The sequence below is a fragment of the Centropristis striata genome, chromosome 3 (genome assembly GCF_030273125.1).
Source record: "Centropristis striata isolate RG_2023a ecotype Rhode Island chromosome 3, C.striata_1.0, whole genome shotgun sequence".
Lineage (NCBI taxonomy): Eukaryota > Metazoa > Chordata > Actinopteri > Perciformes > Serranidae > Centropristis > Centropristis striata.
In genome coordinates this window covers 39,036,258-39,055,944 of record NC_081519.1, presented here as the reverse complement: position 1 = coordinate 39,055,944, position 19,687 = coordinate 39,036,258, and the positions used below count along the sequence as shown (strand labels likewise).

General features: G+C 39.9%; 1 protein-coding gene across 1 annotated transcript in view; it reads right to left on the bottom strand.

Annotated features, from left to right (window-relative positions):
* Nucleotides 1-19,429, bottom strand: part of gli1 (GLI family zinc finger 1) — a 60,191-nt gene extending 40,762 nt beyond the window's left edge. Inside the window, exon 1 of the mRNA XM_059330203.1 lies at nt 19,102-19,429. The gene's annotated coding sequence lies outside the window, so the exon portion shown is untranslated. The remainder of the gene's footprint in view (nt 1-19,101) is intronic.
* Between the last annotated feature and the right edge of the window lie 258 nt (nt 19,430-19,687).

The window sequence follows — 19,687 nt, the reverse complement described above, 5'->3', positions numbered from 1 at the left end:
GCCAGTAGTGTTTCACATTCACTGCAAAGGGGTCCAGTTTCAGCCTAGTTTTTCATTTGGAATATTTTTATCGTTTTATTGTTAAGTTGTTGTTTCTTCCAGTTTTAATACAAAAAGCTGTGCTGGTTCAGTCCAAGCAGTCTACGTTATCTGACAACAATAATAATAGTCAGACCATCACTCTCTTATGATACTTTTGATTGTCATTCATGCAAGCTGCTGCTACTAAAATTGTGAATTTCCAGCAAAATGCTTTATTAAAACATGTAGGCCTTGTCATTCTCTGCTTATGTGCTGTTGAACTTTACAAAAGGGGCAACACAACAAAAAAGATGTCTTGATAAGCCCATTAGGAACATTGACACAACAGAACTATTTGTTTGAATGACAAAAATAGTCACTTTTCCAGATTATTATTGTTTTGTTTAACTATTCAATTTAAAGTTCGGACAAGTTTCTTTCTTTCTTGTTTTACTACAAAAAGCTGCACAGGTTCAGTCTGAGCAGTCTGTTATCTGATGCAAAAAGTCATATTTTAAGTATAAACTGCTTACCAGGTAGTTTTTTACCTGTGTTTCTGCATGTTCAGGTTGATGTGAGGGTTACCTTCATTATGGATCAATCAGAGAAGGGAAACAACTTGTGTGTGTGTCTGTGTGCAAAGGTGACAACAGACAGCAAGAGCCCTCGAGGCAATGACATGGTGGTTAGCCACACACCTCAGACACACCACCAGTCTGCCCTGATGGCCAACCAGCAGGGGAAAAGTACTGAGGTAAAGCCAGCCACTGTGTGTTTGTATGTGTGTGTAAAGGTTCACGTTAAAGACACACAGCTTTGCTTACACAGAAATACACACAGATCCAGTTGATGTTTGTACACCGCAGACTGTCTCCTAACATGCTGCCTGAGAGTGATCAGGCATGATGTGAACCACATAAACATGCCAAAGCCCTGACTGTGTGAAATTATAGTACTGAACAGTTCGGTTTCAAGAGCAAAAAACCACAGAATTACTTTCCTGAGTTTAAAAAACAGAGTGCATAAAATATGATTGAGGACATTTGTTAATGTGGAGACTTGTTTTTGAGCAGAACGTCATGAAACTCATAGAAATAGAGGCGTCGTCAGTTAAATTCTTTAAGATACGTCAAATTCAATTATTGAAAATACAAATCGGGATCAGAGAAATTGGATCATGTGGCCTTAGTGTTGTAAATTGAAAAAATATGGCAGTTATATCACACACTAAACACTATGTAGTGTGTCTTTTTAAAGAAAAAAATGAAAATGACATCTGTCGGGACATAAAATGAATGATTTGTTAGTTTTTACAAATCAAGAGTTGATATTCTAACAATGCCATATCCTCCAATGTTTAAAAAATGTTTAAATTGGAAACTGAATCAAATTGTGACCTTAAAATCTAAAGTTTAATCAAATTGTGACACCCCTACCTACAAAGGATGGAAGTCAAATCCTGAAATATGTTAAGTGTTGTTTAAATATTAAATATGAAACAACTATTTTGATAATGAATTATTTCTTTGTAGCAACACTATCAAACCTCCCCTTGTTTAAGCATCTCAGTTGTGCAAATCTGCTGCTTTTCTTTATCTTATTTCAACACAAATACTTTTTCTTGGCGTTAATGAAATTGTAACATATTTTTCACTATTTTTTGATATTTTATAGAACAAATAGTTAGTTGCACCCCAGTTAAGAAAAAATGTTGCACAACAAGCACATATAATCCACATTTTGACAGGCTAAATCTCTTGTCTTCATCTTTGGCAAGTCTGAAACTAATCTATGAGCCTTTCCTGTCTTTATCTCTGTTAGATGATTTAATTAGTGGCTCGCTAATGCACAGCACTAGTAACTGTGTGTACATATTATATATACAAACTATTTATTTTCCATTGCAACAAGAGACAGTAAATGTTTCACAGAGTCTTGTCCCTGAGATTAAACCCACAAAGACAAAGTTGTGTTTAGGCAACCTGAGATGAACCTGGACCGCAGTGAACTCCTACTAATGAGAGTTTTTCATCATGTCCTAGACAGTCACCTCCACCCACAGAGAGAAAACATCCATATCTCTGACCATCTAAACACACACTAGCACAGGGAGACAGCCCTGGAGATGTACTGTATCCGCACTTACATGCATACACTCAGTGTGACAGCCAATCAGCCTCAAACAAACTCAGCCTGACAAGCTGGAGCATGTGTGACCGAGCTCGTTGGTTGGAAACAGACATCCCTCTGCCCCGAGGCTGGGCTCTATCCCACAGGAAGCTAGAGTGTGAGCCGGGACACACAAGATGAGGGTGGAGGGGGGAGAGGGGGGAGCAAACACAAGGACTCAACTCACCACAGACTGGAACTTCATGTGAAAGGATCTTATCACTCACTGATCAGTTTATTTGGAGTCATACATTGATTGGTTAGGGCTACTCCACTTTCTGAAATGATGATTGCGAGAAAAAGCAAAAAAAAAAGGAGAGAAAGTTTTCTTTATGGAGGTCAAAGGTGGCTGAATTACACCATCAGGTATAGGTCAGGGTGCAGGACTGTACTTTATTCATTATTTATTTTAGTTCAATGACGACCCTTTAAAGCCTCACTGTTTTGTATCGCTCTGTTGCAGGACGTAGAGATACAAACAGCCATCAGGCTGTCTCATTCTTCCAGAGTAACCAGACTAACTGAATTTTCCCTTGGGGATAAATAAAGTCATTTTTATTTTTATTTTTATTGATTTAATCGAATGTATCACTTTTAAGCAGAGATTCAAGGGAGTCACAAACTGAGGAAGATAGCAACATGGTCTCACAGAAATCCGTGAAATAGCCACAGATTTTGAGTTAAGCGAAATCTGTGGCTATTTCACGGATTTCTGTGAGACCATGTTGCTATCTTTCGCATCTTGGAATCGCTCAAATTTCCGTGAAACTGACACGGATTTCGCTACAATGCAAGTTAATGACAGTCATATCCCGTGGCTATTCCAACATACAAAGTGATTATGTACATTCACTGAGTGAATATTTAGAAAATAAAACATATATTTCTCGCTAGAAATGTGATCAAAATCCATTTTTATACAGAAACAGTCAAAATATTGATTTTTCACTAAAAATGAGAGAACTGTCCGCCATGTTTTTTGTTCTGACCGCTGGGACCTTGAAAGTCACGTGACAGACTGTATGAAAGAAGTGGATGTAAAATGGTAAATGGACTTCACTTATATAGCGCTTTTATCCAAAGAGCTTTACACCACAGACTGCACTGATTCACCCGTTCACACACGCATTCATACTGGTGGCCGAGGCTATCCTATATGGTGCCACCTGCCACCATTGTGAATTCATTCACACACACCAATGAAAGCAGCATCGGGAGTCATTTGGGGTTCAGTATCTTGCCCAAGGATACTTTGGTGGGCTGCCATGGTCAGGGATCGAACCACTGACCTTCCGATCAGGAGCCACAGCCGCCCCCTTGGACTGGGCGATATGAAAATGTATCATCAAAAACTGTGTATTGTCTATATTGTTACTATCCCAATGTTAAATATCCCACAGCTGAAGTGCCTTACCTATGACGCTTAGGCTCGGAGTAAAGCCAGACCAAACCATAGAGGTGACGTTTTGCTAACATGAAGTATACAAAAAAGGCTTTATCAAGAGGTTATTTCTTATAGATTGTTTATGAATTGAATGACAAGGGGAAAATGCTATTTTGTGATTATGGAGATATGAAAATACCTATATCTGGATATAAGATTTGGAGCATATCGCCCAGCCACCCTGACGTCACCCATTGGTTTGTAGATTACAATTTAGAAGCATCCTTGACTTTAAATTGATTTGTGAATAGTGTATTTAAAGGTAATCCCTGTTACACTTTCTAGTATTAAATTTTGCATATTATATCCACAGACGTGACACAATTCTGGTGGCATGAGCTGTCCGAAGGACCTGTTGATGCTTGTACAATTCAATAATGCTTCATGATGAACTGACATTTAGGCATTTAACTTTTGGAAGAAGAATTGACACATTCTCACTCCACAAATTAAAAGTCTTTAATAAGCAGCCTTGCCCAATTTAAACTTTCAAAAATGCATGTATTGCCATTTCTGAGGCACAGACTATTCTCAACTTTTTTACTGTTAACCTACATTTTATATTTACCATTACATCAACATTGTGACTTGTGGCCATACTGGCAGCTTGTGAGCAAACATATTGGTTGGACACACAGTGCCGATTGGAATTTTACACATGTAAAGTGATTTTTTTTATAGTGTTCTTTATGCAGAGCACTTCAATGTTTGCACCAATTAAATTACTGAACCGGACACGAGCATGGAGCCAAAAGTTCAGATAATCACCAACAACTTCCCTTCTTGCACAACATCCACATCTGGGACCCTTCGCCCACTGTACGCCGAGCACATGCACACAACACTTAACATTCACACAGACACATTGACACGCACAAGTGCTCACCACATTTCTGCTCCACAGCTGCACGAGAAGACAAGAGTCGATAAATAACCCCTTTGAATGGGATCCTGTGGGTTTCAGTGTTTGAAACTTTGAACATCCAGCGATTGTTCTCAACAGCAGAACACATTTCCGTTCATATCCCAAATGAAGTGTTCCTCTCACCACACTGAGAACTCAAAAGACAGCATGTATCTGACACCCTGTCAGCAGAGCAGCGCGTTTAATGGACTACAGGTGCTAGCTAATAAGGGCCAATAAATGTGCCACAGCGGAACAACTGCCTGTCCCGTCCTCAATAGACATAACGTGAACAGAGTGATGGACAAAGGTGGCTTAACTGCTGGGGAAACAATCAGCAGTAGGGAAAGTCCAAGAAAGTTACAACCTGCTGCCGAGTCATCAAGTTTAGGAGAAGTGAGACTGTGCAGCACAATGAGAATACGTCTTATTGTAAGTATTGTCTTTTTAAACTTACATGTCCTGATTCATCGTAAGGTAATTGTGTACTCTACTGTGTACTTCATACAAGTATTTTCCCAGGTTGTCTCAAGGTTTTTCCTCTGTATTTTGCTACAAGTTCAACAGCGCATTAAAGCATTAAACATCATCAAATATTCTGAGGATGGGTCGATCAGGTCAGGTATACACCAATCTCTGGAACCACTGAATATAGGCCAAATGATGATGTTCTCTGGGGCAGCGGAGAATATTGGTGGCAGGTATCTGGCCAAAGATTTGCTCTTCGGTGTGCTGGTTATTGCTTACAGTCCGATTTAGAAACTTGGGACGTGAGAATGGATAAGATTGTTGAAAGACTACAATAAGCCAGTTTAGCTGAGTTAGCTAAACTACTAAATAATAAATAATAATCCACTCTTAGCTGCAGTCAACCAAAGCCTGCTCAAACGTGATTGGTCAATACTACTCGGACTACAAATGGAAACCAAAACACAGTTCTGTTGCTTACAGAATCTGCATTCTTTTAAACAATCTGTTTACAGAGATTATGTATACACCTTTAAGTATAATTAAGGATGGGTTATATATTTTTAATGGGGCTACAACTAACGATTATTTACTACCAATTACTTTTGATTAATGTATGAATTCTCTAGTGTATCTCGTGTCAGCATATAGACAGCAATACCTATCACGACTTCCCAGAGCCCATGTTGATGTCTTCTTTTGAAATGTATTCTTTTGACTGACCACCAGTACAAAAACTGTCATAAACCCCAGGAAAAATATAAAATATTCACATTTAAGATGTTAAACCAGGAAAATTATTGGTAACGCTTTATAATAAGGTCCTTAATAACCATTAATTAACAAGTAATAAGGCATTGTTCTCGCTTTAGATCCGGTAGTTGCAAAAAGCATAGTTAACTTATAGTTAACTTATAATAGATGAGCAATAAAGTATATTTTAATATCAATAAGCAAACAAAATAAGATTAATAAAGGCATGGCAAAGACATAATGGGTGGGTCATGGGTGTTTGTAATGCCATTATTAACACTTAATTAAGCTTATAAACACACAATAATGTTAATAAGCATCTTGTAAGGACTTACAAGGGCCTTATTACTTGTTAATGAATGGTTATTACAAGGACCTTAATATAAAGCGTTACCAAATTATTAATTATTATTAAAATAGTTGAATTAAATGATTAAATATAATAATAATTAATTTGGATCAAATATATTGTCGTTCTGTTTTTACATACATTTTATATAAAGATATACACCACTCAGACTCGCAGCCTTTATCACCCATTCATCCTGTTTGGGGTTTCTCCAGGAAGGAGCTGGAGCATTTCCCAGCATGCTCTGGGCGAAAGGCAGAGAACCAGCCTGCACAGGTCGCCGCTCTATCACAGCGCGAACAAGCAGCGCTGCACTCTGTGTGAAAAGAAAAGTGAGCGTGGATCCCTGTTGACCCTCTGTGTATTCAGCTGAGTCTGGTCCCATAAGCCCCGGCATAAATGCCCAGCATGGTACCTCCATCCAAAGACCAAGAGACTCACTCTCACAGCCCCTTCCTTTCACTGTACGCTGCCCTCTCTCTGTCTCTCACAGAAAGACAGTATCTGTCCCCCACCAGCTACTCTTCCATTTGTCCCACGCTCTCCTCAAACTTCTGCGAGCAGGTGCGTTACTGTGTGAGCTCCTGTCCTTCAGGCTGATCCCGCTCTGCGCCCCCTGGCATGAGGACAGTGATGACGACAAGAGCAGCATCGGGAGAAAGAAGTACAGGAGGAGGAGGTGGAGGAGGAGGAGGAAGAAAAGGAGGAGGAGGACAACAGCTCTGGACCTGAAAAAACAACAGCTGCGACAGCCGCATTGTCATTCCAACATTTGTTTCATGCTGAGTGCAGCAGCAGGTCAGCTCACGGCATGGGAACCACAGGACTGACACCGGTCTGCATCCTCGGCCCAAAGGACGAGTTAAAGATTGTTTAGAGCTGCAACAATTAGTTGATTATTCAATTAGCTGAAAGAAAATAAATCTAATCTTTTTGTCATTACTTAAGCAAAATATTTAGTGATTCCAACTTCTCCAGTGTCAGTATTTTTTGCTTTTCTTTGGTCACACGTTATAGAAACAGAATACATTTCAGTTCTGGACAGTTGGTCGCACAAAAGAAGACATATGTGAGTCATTTTATGTAATGGGAAATTTTCACTTTGGAGAATTTATAGACTTAATGATGTATCAATAATACAATTAATTATTCGTTCCAGCTCTACTTGAAGTACATTGAAATAGCTTTAGGAAAGGATTTCTTTGAAGGGCTGCATAATTTGGAAAAAAATATCTAATTGTGATTATTTTGACTGATATTGCAATTGTGATTATTATTCACAATATTGGTGGGAATGATCATTTTTGCAATATTATTCTAATTTTCATTGACATATATATTAAAAAGATCTGCAGAATATGATGTGTGGACACTTTGCAGGCCCACAATACTTTTTTAATATATGTATGCAATTAAATTTTGTGTAATTAAAAATGGTATTTTGACATATTTTGCATTTAACAAATATGCCTCTTACAACTTGGATAACTATTACGATTTTAATAAAATGTTGATTAATTGTGCAGCCCTACTGCGGACAGGATAAACAAACAAAACAAACTAAAAACTCTTGTGGTCCTGTTTCTTTAAGTGATTTGAATTTCACCAGAAAAATTCAAAATTGAGATTTGTGCACTGGGAAACCAAAAAAGTCCAGTATCACAGGGTCATGGAATATTTTTAACTTAGTCCTTACATTATCCCCAACGAGGTGACTACAACCATCCCAGTCAAACAGCAGCTCTCAGGGTGTGAAACCCACCACAGCCATCACACCTGCATCCATCCAGTCACAACATGTAGGTGAGCCGTTTCTCCGGGTCTCTTCCAGGAGAAATGACCTGCAGGGAGCTTTGTGTGTGGCCAATAACAGTGGCCACTGATGCTGAAGAAACAACAAACTGTCTGAAGATTATAACATCAGGAACAAGTGTTTGACTAACAGCTGGTTTGCCACGTCACTTTATGTGTGCCACTGAAATGCGACTATAGGATGAAGCGCCATGGAAGTTCACACGCTCCTCTTAACGTAACGCTGGAAATACAATATACTGTGTGGCTTTTAAACCTTGGGCTGCTCTTACACATGGGAGGCCATGTTTCATGTTTCACCACACACACTATAATCATGTGTGTCTTAGAGTCCTTCTTTACTGGCTTGCTTTTTGTTAGTTATTGGCTACCAGGAAATGGAGGCCCTCCTCGTGTAATTAATGGGCACAATTATGTAATTGAGGAGTGGTCTGCAGTCTGCTGCAAACAGGACCAGATGTCCCGGTCGAGAAATTCAGTTGATCACTTACAGTGGGGTCAGCGCCCGTACCAAGACCTAGCTCGCCCCCACGCAGACCCTCTTTTCTTTCTCTTGTAAATAAAGACTTAATGGTTTACAAGCCTTCCAATAACCGTAATACCTTCAGAGAGAATTAGCTCACAGAGCAGCCAGACACACAGGCTGGACCGAGCCGAGACTGCTGGGAGGAAGAAATACACCCACATGCATTTGCTTTGCTTTTCTAAACCCGAGCTTTTATGTTTTAACTCCTTTTTAAACAACAGACATTTTCTGATTAAAGCCTTGAGAAAGATTATAAGATAAATGACCATACTAAAGCAACTTGTTTGCTTCCCTCTGGCCTCCTATTGTTGTAGTGTGCATGCATGCACGGACATGTGCGTGTGTGTCAGCACATTATCTTCGTGAGCCGGCCTCTAAATTTGAAGTTTAGGTTATTGCGAGGCTGCAAGGCTGATTTACATGCTGCTGATGTCATCCCCTCACTGTGTATTCAGTCCTGCGCTGTGACCGAGGCAGAGAAAACCCCCCCTGTTTTCAAAAGTTAGAGAAACTCAGCACTCAACGGGCGTTTCAGTGTTTGAGTGCAACACAGCGTGAGGAAGAACTCAAACTGGTTTGAGGCAACAAGGTGTTTCACCCAAAAAATTTAAGTTACAAATATATTTTGCCAAAGGATTCTTTCTACACTTTAATTGTATGTGAGCAAGTTATATCTGGCCCTGATCTCCTCTGTGAGAAACACTGATTTATAGGTGGTTGTCGAGTGAGCTGCTCCCCTTCATCCTCAACATCAGGGAATCTATTTCGAAGGCTAGATGTTGGCCGGATCTTTCTCATACTGAAAAACAAACAGTCATTGCTGGCATGAAACACAGAGGAGACAGAATTATGTGTCTGATCTGATCCAAGTTCTTGGTTAGAAGATTGTTTCTGGAGTACAAACTACGTTTTTAGGGAAATCAATTTGCATCTGAAATTTCTTAAAACTTGACATAAAGTGTAATTATTTTAAAACTGTAGAGTCATTTCTCACAGTGTGCTCACAACAATCATGTTTTAGCTTCCAGTAATGTTTCCAGTGCTAAAAACAGGGTTCATACAACATCTAACAATAAAATTCAGGCACTTTTTAAGCACTTTTAAGGGACTTAAACCAAATTTTCCCAGATTCTTGAAGCCTCATCACATCTAAATTGTTACTTTTAATGCATTTGTGAAAAGTAATGTTTATATAATTCAATTTGTACCCACAACAATCAATTTACACTGTTATTTAATTTATTTTACCAGCTGCTCATATTAACATTCGTTGCTACTTTCCAGAGTAGGGGATCAACAGAGGACTATGAATGAAGTGCAAACACAAAAAAGAACTTTTCTTTTTAAAACAAATATCAAATCTTTAAAGATGTTTGGTGATGAAACTCAGATTACGTTAAAAATTAAGAACATATCCGAATCCAACCATTTACCTAACCCTGAAAACATAACCGTTAAAATTAAGCATTTTCCAAACTTTGTGCAAACCCTATTAAAACAACAAAGGCGCCATTAAAATAAGATAAACCCTCTAAAACACTGCAAGCGTTGGTTGCTCAATAAGCAGCAGAAAAAGTCAGTCAAAGTGAGGCAGGGCAGGGCCAGGCAGTCAGTCAGCCAGTCAGGACGGTTGAGTTGTAAATGTGTTCCAGCAGGAAAAGCCAAGCTTCAGAGCAAGGCGAGCAGTCTGGAGTCGGCAACTTTCCCCTGCTTCAGCTAGCGCACCGCCCTCCCTGCAGCCCACCCAAGAAGCAGCCCATGGGCATAAATTTGAGAGCCTGACTCGCTGCGGATTTAAAACAATCTGCATCTCTCTCTCTCCCTCTCTCCCTCCTCCACACTCACTATGAAATGTCTCTCTCGTTCACCCTTTACTCTCTTCTGCCCTTCTTTCCCTTCCAACAAATTCCACTGTTAATGAAAATGGAAAGCTCTTTCTCAACGTGTGCCAATAATATTATTTTTCTAGAGGCTTAATTAGGTTAGCCAGTGTGCAGCAAATGCACAGGAACTGTATTTTTCTGCTTTGCCGTATGATCTTCTTCGTGAGGGATTCTTCCTCTTAACTGTAAAGTAGACGGCAGCAAAGCTTTGTTGAAACAAAGTTAATTACATCTCACAACCATCCAATAGTTTGTTGTTTCCTTTGGGAGAATTATTTTCTCAATAATAGCTACGACACAAAGTTGCTAGTTTCCATTTATGGCACCGGACCACAGGGGAACATAACTGTAAACAATATTTGAAGCTCGGGAAGAAAACGGGTGATCACTAAAGCAACAACACAAGCACAAGCCCTTCGCTTTTGTAAATGACGTGCTGCAGAGCTCTTCAGTTTAAATGAGTTTGGTTTGGTGGCAGATGCTTCTCTGTGACGGAGGATTTATCATCATTTCTGCTGCGAAAACAATCAACAGATGTTACTTATGAATTAATATTAAGTTGCAGTTTCCTCTGAGTCATGAGTGAGAGTCTGCCACTTTCTACACGGAGCCTGATCAAAGCGCTCTGCAGACCGAATGTCTGTTGTAGTAAATATGAGGGTTTGACTGAGGGTGCAGTTACCTTTGACCCACAGCAGATTCATGTCAGTGTATCAGTGACGGCGCGGCCTGTATTTGGCTTGCAGCGGTAGTAAGTCATGTGTGTGTGTCACCGTGCTGCGTCTATGCATGTGGACCAACTTCCTGTTATGGCATCTGATCTGGTTAACGTGGCATCAGCAAGCCACTGTAGCTCCTCACGACTGTCACTTACTTACAGAGCAGAGAAACAGGAATAGAAAAAGACGCAAGAGGCCGAGCAGCAGCACAGGAGGAGGAGGAGGAGGAGGAGGAGGAGGAGGAGGAGGAGGAGAGGGTAAATGGGAATGAGGAGGTTTATACAGAACTGAAAACATTTGGATGAGAAGTAACAAAAGGAGGAGAGAAACACAGAGATGAAGAAGTTTTGTCTTTCTTTTGTGGCTTTAGAAGGCTGACCACACTCATCTTTTCTCATGAACATGCAGTGCAAAACAATGCGGTTTGGGTCATCCATTGTTTAAAATTTAGTTTTTTGTAACTATAAACCTGGAACACATTGAAATGTTCTTCATTCGCTTAAAAATATATACAAGGTGGGGGTTGTTTAGGCAAAGGACCTTAAAGCTAAAAGAAAAAGCTTTTCTCTAAGTTCTTATGGAAAGTTTAAACAACTCAGAGATAGAGAAACTGTCTCTCACATTTTTCATTTGGAAATTTTGGGATTGCTCAATTAATCCTTCACATCATTACTGAATCACTGAGAAGCAGTTAACCCATTGCTCAATAGTAGCACTGAAACCACTTAAAAAGGTCCTTAACGTCAGCAGCAAAAACCGTCATATATCCAAAGCTGGAATTGAACACCTGAGCAAACTTGCAGTTTTAAACTCTATTTTATTAATAGAAAATTCTTTAACACTAAGATGAACCCTGTCGTAAGCATCATGATGGTTTTAGGAAGACTTGAAACTATTCTTAAGACTATAAACTCATTAGAAAAATGTTTACTTAGGTAATAAATCACGTGAGAAGTAGGGTCATTTTTTCATAGACTATTGTACAATCAGACTCAGTTGAGTCGCCCCCTGCTGGACGTTAGAAAGAATACAGGTTTAAGACACTTCCGCATTGACTTCACTTTTCAGGCTTTGATTTTGCAACTTGGTTGAAACATATTTAGAAAACTAAGTTGTTGTAAAGAATCAGCACTGAGACTATTATATTGGCCCAGATATCAGAAAATTAAAAATGATCATCAGCCCTAAGAAGCACTCACTGGTGTCGACTGGTGCTGCGTCAAACAATAATGTAATAAATAAAAAATCAAGAAGCTATCAGCACTCATGCAGCTGCATCTTTGTGCATATCTAAAATCTAAACATAAAACATGCTGCATACCACCACATGATTGATCACAAATCTCTGCATTTCTTTATAGATGAACGTACTAATGAGAGTGTGTGGTATGTGGAATTGCAAGTTGCCCAAGAACATCTGCCAAGCCAAGGATCTTCTGATGTTATCTCGTCTCAGATAACAGAGTTGTTGTCCAGAAGGCTCATCACAAACACACGCAACATGGATATGCCTCTGCACTCAGCTCGGCGTCTCTCTCTCTCTCTCTCTCTCTCTCTAGCTCTGTGGAAGTCGGGGAAATAATCATTCCAGCAGTAAAATGTAATAGCTTATCACATAAAACGGCGCTGGAAAATTGAGTGACTTATGTACAAAGTGCTAAAGAGGAGTAATCTACACCTCTATGTTTAAAGTTATAATGAGGGATTGCAGTTTTGTTGGAAAGAGAAGAAAGAAAACACATTTTGTTTCACACAGATGTTTTCACACAGATCTTTTGTGTTGAACTCTCAGGATGACCCTCCGTGGCTATCGGGCAGCAAAAGGGAAACACTGGTCTAAAAGGTGGACGTTAGAGAGACGCAGGCAGTGAGAAGGGTGAGTGTCAGAAGCTTGCGTTGTAATTACACTGATGATGGCAGCACCCGAATGCACCGTGGCTATGACAACCTGGTGAAATAACAAACACCGCCCCCTCTTTGCTTTCTGCCTGCCGACAGGACAGCACGCCGTGAGTCATCAGCGGCTGAGAACACACACATTGAAACACACACACGGCCAAAAACACACACATGCAGGTAGAAAAACCATGCAGGAATATAGATACTCTGCTTGCACAAACACACACTTGTAAACAACAGATCCATCTAATTATCACTCGCAGTTTAAACCTGCAGCAGTTCGATTCACTTTTATCAAACAAAAAAAACATCTTAGGATCTTTTTCTTTTTTTTCTCTTCTCTTAGATGCTGCTCATGTTTCGCCTTTGTCATCTACAGCGACCACCAACGACAGCGAGACCACAGGCCCATTGTCAGGAACCGAGCTAAAGTAACACAGAGAAATGAGTAAGTATCAGCGTGGGTTGTTGGTGCATGTGAGAGCAATTCACAATCTCACCTGGATCCTATTAGCACTAGTTTGATTTCTAATATCAACCACATGAGCTCATAGTTAACAGTCAGCATGCCTAACTGCTTTTACACACATGCACAAACACACACACACACAAATTTATCAAAAACCGCCACCCTCATTCAAAGAAGGAGGAGGGACGATGGGGAAGGGAACGACTCTGCCGTTTACTGTCAGCAGCAGCACGGCTTAAATCTATGTAACACACATGCACATATTCCCTCAGGCATGCAAAAAAAATGCTGCATCTACTGTAAAATACATCCAACATCTTTTTTAATGCGGACTGCTGCGCCACATGTGACTTAGTATTAAGGTATTAAAGCAGTGAGTTAAACCAGAGTATTCCTACATTAGAGACCAGGACGACTGGTTAGTTGGTCCGATATTAGATTTTTAAAGGGTTGACTGGGTTGATTCTCTATTTTTTATTGCTTGATGCGCTCACAACCTCATTTGCAGCTCGGTAGCCTATCACAGGAATTATGTTCATATTGGAGGATTCTGCATATCAAGATTTATACCCATTGACAAAGTGCAGTGGCAACACTAAAGTAGTGGGCCCTTTATGTACCTCGACAGAAAGTACCCATGTGGAGATCAACAACCCCACAAAATACATTTGTATACTACTAAAGCGGTAAATAGATTGATAGAGAAAATGTATTTGCTTCTTTCATTATGTTTCATTGCAAAGGAAGAAGTTTTTTTTATGGCATGAATTCATAGGGAAGTTGGAGACAGAAGTTTGCATTCTGAATTAAATTTAGGCGACAAAAGTTTGCTGATCAAGGTTAATATCAATAAATTACATGTGGAGTCTCATGCTCCTAAATTTCAACTTCTTGGTCTGTCACGTGAAGCACATGGCAACTTCTTTAAGGAATTAACGGGGTCCGCCTCCAACGCTGTATCCTCTTCTCTTTATAAATCCATAACCTCAACCAAGTGCAGTAAATTGTACACAAAACAAATTACATCATTGTCAGTGAATCCCTAGGTCTGTTCAATATCTGATATAAAAGGTAAACTGGCTGGCATTATGTGACAAAAAAACATTTATTGGGAGACAGTGTTGGAAGCCTGGAGTTTATTATTAATATATGCTCCCTTTTTTTTTTTTTTTTCAAACTGTGACCAGCATCTTCCCCTCACCATAGCCAAGCGTTTTAGTTGCCTAACCCTAACCAAACCTAAACCACAGTTTATTTGCCATAACCCTCCTAGAGTCATCATTGAAAGTTATCCAGCGTTTTTGCAGAATCATCCAACATCAATGTTTCCTCTGGTGGGAAGATTGTTTGAGGGGAAGTCCTGATTGTTGCCGATTCTCAGCTGATGAATGAGGATTACAAATTACTGAAGCACATGAACACTTTTTTCAATCATTGTTTCATTTTTTTCTGTGTTTTTTCAACTAATATAATAGTGTTTATAGCGATGTGCATTGGGAAAATCTGGTAAGACAATGCATTCATGATACAAGGGCAGAGATTCAATATGTTGTGATATAATGATAGAAAAACATCATATTATAAAGAACATACCCTAATATGCGTGAAAACAGTGAGCAGTAGTGCATTTGCATCAAAGCATTACTTTGTGTCTGCTACAAATATTGGCAAGTAACATAATAAAACCACTGAAAAGCGATATAATAACACAAAACATAATATTAGCAACACTCGTGTATTCATATTTTCTTACACCACTGATTGTTGAGTCTATTAAATGCCAGAAAATAGTTAAGAGTAAACGGGATCCTGCTTTTCTAGAACAACCAACATTAGTGGAGAATGTCTAGTCACCATAGTGGATTCAACTTCCCATCATCCATCTGCTAAAATAATTACATCTAATACAGCCGACCTCTCATTTTTCTATTCGAACTGATAGGTCTCTGTAGATTAATTTGTCTGATACGCCTCCTAATGGGTGAGAAAGCTCTAAGTGACCATTAACAATGGTTTTCTGAATATTTCCCATGACGGCAACATTTCCCCTTTCTATTATGTGTGCCCTTTGGCTAATGTGAGTCAAGCTTTCTAAAGTGTCTAATGCCTTTGCCCTCTGGTGTCATTCATTCTCATTTCACTCTCATTTGATGTGTTCAACATTATATTTCTCAAAAAGAGAGATTCCCAGTGAGACCATTAATGCGATCTGACCTTATGCAACTATTTTCAACGGTGAATACAGATTACCAGCTTAAACGATAACTGTGGTTTCTTGTTTTGATATTCAGATGGCTCCCTTCGGGATAAAGTTTGGCTCAATGATAACCAAAACAACAACCCATGACCAAAATCAAAAGGCCTCAATGAACAATGTCCATGAATGACGACACACAACATGTAAAAAGCCTTGCTGTAGTTTGAAAACAACACACATTCAACCCAATGAACCAAAATAACCTTCAAATACCAGACCCTGACACCAGCGATCTAAGGAGCGAACCGTCTCTTCATGAGCATTGAAGTACGGCAGGAAAACTAGAAGATGAGGAGAGAAAAGAGTAGCGGGGGATAAAGGCAGAGAAAGAGTGTTTGATTGTGTGTCTTTGCTTATGTGTCCTTTGGAGCATCCCCAGTCCTGTCTACTCTCAGCGGCCGAAGCCGATCGGCTCCGCACTGTGAGCCTACATGGTTTTAGCCAGGGCCGGCACAGACAGACAGCTGCTATTAAACCCTGATTGTTTCAGGTTCACAGGGTGTGAAAGGGTCTGATTGAGGGGCTGTGATCCCAGTGAGGGTGGTCTTTCTCCCCCTCTCTCCTACCCCCCCTCCTCACCTCTCTCTCTGGAAGGTGGGAGGGTGTTGGGGAAGAGGAGGAGGAGGATTGGTAAGGTGGAAGGGAAGGGAGAGGAAAGGGGGGGTGGAAGGCATCACGTGACTCATGTTTCTTGCTGAGCAGACCAAAATGGAATCTGGACAAAAACACACCACTTGTTGCTGCCTGCCTCTGGGTACCAGTGTGCCACAGAACTGCCAGCCAATACACAGAAATTTTTAAAAATGCAAAAGAGAGCTACAAAGTATTCCACATTTCTCCTAAGGAACAACCATCATCGCTCAAAATGCCTCTGCTGTAACGGTGTAATATATAACATTCCTGCATTAAAATGTCCAGAAAAACTAATAGATGGATGTTGTATATTTTGTTGAGTTGCATGCTCTGTCTGCCGCCTCATGTCATCCAGACGTTGCCATAAATTTACTTTTTAACCAGTTTTAAGCCACATTTTAATGAAACTATTTTTAATTATTTGTTGTTTTTAACTACATATTTTAACAGGATGAAAGGCTTTTGGATGTCTGGATCTTAAGTTACCAGAGAAAAAAGCTGAAAAAAAAACGTTAGTCAAACAGCATCAGAAAACCACCGACTTTTAGCATGAAATGGCTTTATTCAGTGATTTTAAGGGTTTAAATCATCCATTTGTTTTGGAGAGGAGGATAATTCTGCTTCTGGTAAAAAAAACAACAACTCCTGAAGTGATGAACAATGAAGGAATCCTAACCGAGGAAATCTATGACAGCATTGGTCAGTCTTTTGTTATTGTTTTGATTACGAGGCCTCTAGCGGCAGAATTTTTTTAACATATTGCACCTTTAAATGTTGCTCAAGTCTCCAGGTTAAACAGACAGTCCTCCACCTCTACCTTTGTTTCATGTGAGAAGGAACTCATCCCACCAAATTCAATTGTATTCATCCTGATAGAGACTTATCAGTGCTCTGATAGAGTTGTGATAAACCACCTCAGTCCTGTCCTGTGACTGGACAGGAGGGCAGTTGCTTCCTGTATGGTCTATTTGTTAAAGAGCATTCCCATTAAGGAGCCTTTTGGCCTTAACACACTTGATAAAGACCAGGGAGGGTGAGGAAGCTCCCCTGCAGAGCTTTTCACATGTGGCCAAAGGACAAGTGCACTTTCCTCCCTCGAAAACTCTCCCCCGTCTCAACCTTGAGAAGAGCCAGAGTGCTGCTCTCTCTATATATACATATAGAAAGAAGGCAGAATCAATGCTGTCTACTCGATTATATATTATTGTTTTCCTGTCATCAGGAAAAAATATCTGAGGAGCTTACATGCTTGTTTTCCAGCTCACACGGCATTTTTACAGAACATATGATGTAGAAAATGACGCTTGGAGTGATTTAGAAATGCTGTAAGCTATTTATTTTATTTTTATGTATTCTTTATTTAAATAATCAGCTATTTACTGGCCTACTGGACATACAATACTGTTGTTTAATTAGCAATTTTTTTCCTGAGTTTATTTCTAGAATTGGTTGAACATGTAATGCATTGTATGAATAGTTGTGTTAAATATACCTTAGTATAGTAAGTTGAAAAACCCCTGAGTACACTTACACAAACATATTGATGCACAGATTGTGCAAATTCCATAAATAAGTGGTCAATTTTCATTCCAGCTGCCATATCAGTAATCTGTGAATTTTTCCCCTCTAAAATCGGTATTGTCTCAAAATCTCATATTGGTAAACAACAAATAATAAAGCAATTATTTGGTATACCATACACAATTTCTCTTCAAAATAAATCAAATAAATCATTGTCTTCCTCCTCATGATTTTGCAGATCTATTAAAGATCCGTTGTGGTTTACAAATAACACTCTGTATGTGTGTCTATGCAAATACTGTTTTGGGGAGGTTGTGAGTGTGTGTGCTCAGCACTTCTCACTGTCACTTTGGAATAAATAAGTGTTTGGCTATCTATTGAGTCCAGTGTTGACGCTCTTCAGTCCAGGGCCACTACATGAACACCAGCAGCCTAATCTTCCCACATTAGCAGCTACAGTCACCTCTTATGGAGATAATTAGATTAGATTCAATAATCTATCTCAGATTAGAGATGGATTATGGGGAGCTTCAAAACACATGTTTATTTTAGTCCAATGAAAAAGGGGGGAAATGCAGCAAAATATCCAGCCAGGGGGGTTTTACAGGAGCCTCCTGAAGCCTCACACAGTGATGATGTTGTTTTGTGTGTGTCCTGACTCACATTTGGAAAAGATATTGGCACCTCAAGTATTTCAGGTTACAAGAAACAGCTGTTCTCGGGTGGCCCTGCGACCCTGGGCTGTGCCAGATGATTTTAAACTGTGCTCAGACCCCTAAAAGCAGCACTCCCCCCCGACAGATCAACACATAAAGGCAGGAAAATGTACATTTTTGACGACATGGGTCGTTCCTGTGTGCATTTTCTTCACATCACCACAAATGGATAAGAAAACAGGACGAACAATACTTGCGATGGGAAGGAATGAAACCACAAAACCCGGCGTATCACAGTGGCTGAACACATTTTAGTCGCCTAGTAGAAACATTCTGCAACTCAATTACTGCAATGTGAAGTGTACAGGAAGTGTAAACCAGCCAAATTAATCAAAATCAGCACTTCCAACGCGTAAAAGTTACGCACAATCACCTGAAGAGATACAGCCAAAAGAGGATCTCACTAATAACAAAACTGCAAGTTTTTCCCCACTTCAGAAAGTACGACAGTGGTTGTAAAACACAACTTTTACAACCATGAATAAACTCGTAATTAGCTCCTTATCAATGATTGCGTGCGATTCCCAAAAGCGAATATGCACAATCAGCAGTGCTTACCTCAGGTTAATGCAGGAACATTCAGCATGAAACTTTCTGACTTGATTCCCAGAGTCCTTAGAAGAGCTCAGAGTGTCCAAGGACTGCGAGAGTCTGAGTTTCCAGTAAAGCCTCCCTTCTTCTCTCTCCTTTTCTCTCGACTTTCTGGCAAGACGCGCTCGGATGGAGATGACTGAAATCTTCACAGAAACCGACACTTTATCCTGTTTCAGAAGTGCTTTTCCATCGCTTTTTCACCTCAGAGTCACTTTACGCAAACGGTAACAAAATTGAACCCCATGTTCGGGCTATGGAGTCCCTCAAAGCAGCCCTGGAGTTGGTTGCACAGCCAATGCGGGAATGCGCACCCCCTTCTCCTCCTCCCTCCTCCCTCCCTTTCTCTCCACAGTCTGTGGACCACCCCGAAACAGGAAGTTCACTTTTTGTTTTTCTTAAAAAAGGACCATGCTGCCTCAGTTTTCCCCTCAAAGTGAACATGCACCACAGATTATCCACACAAGCCTGATATATGTTCAAACCTTCGCCCTTTCTTCTTTGTGAGTAAACAAAAACTCATTTATAGCGACAAAGTTAAGTTATATAAAGA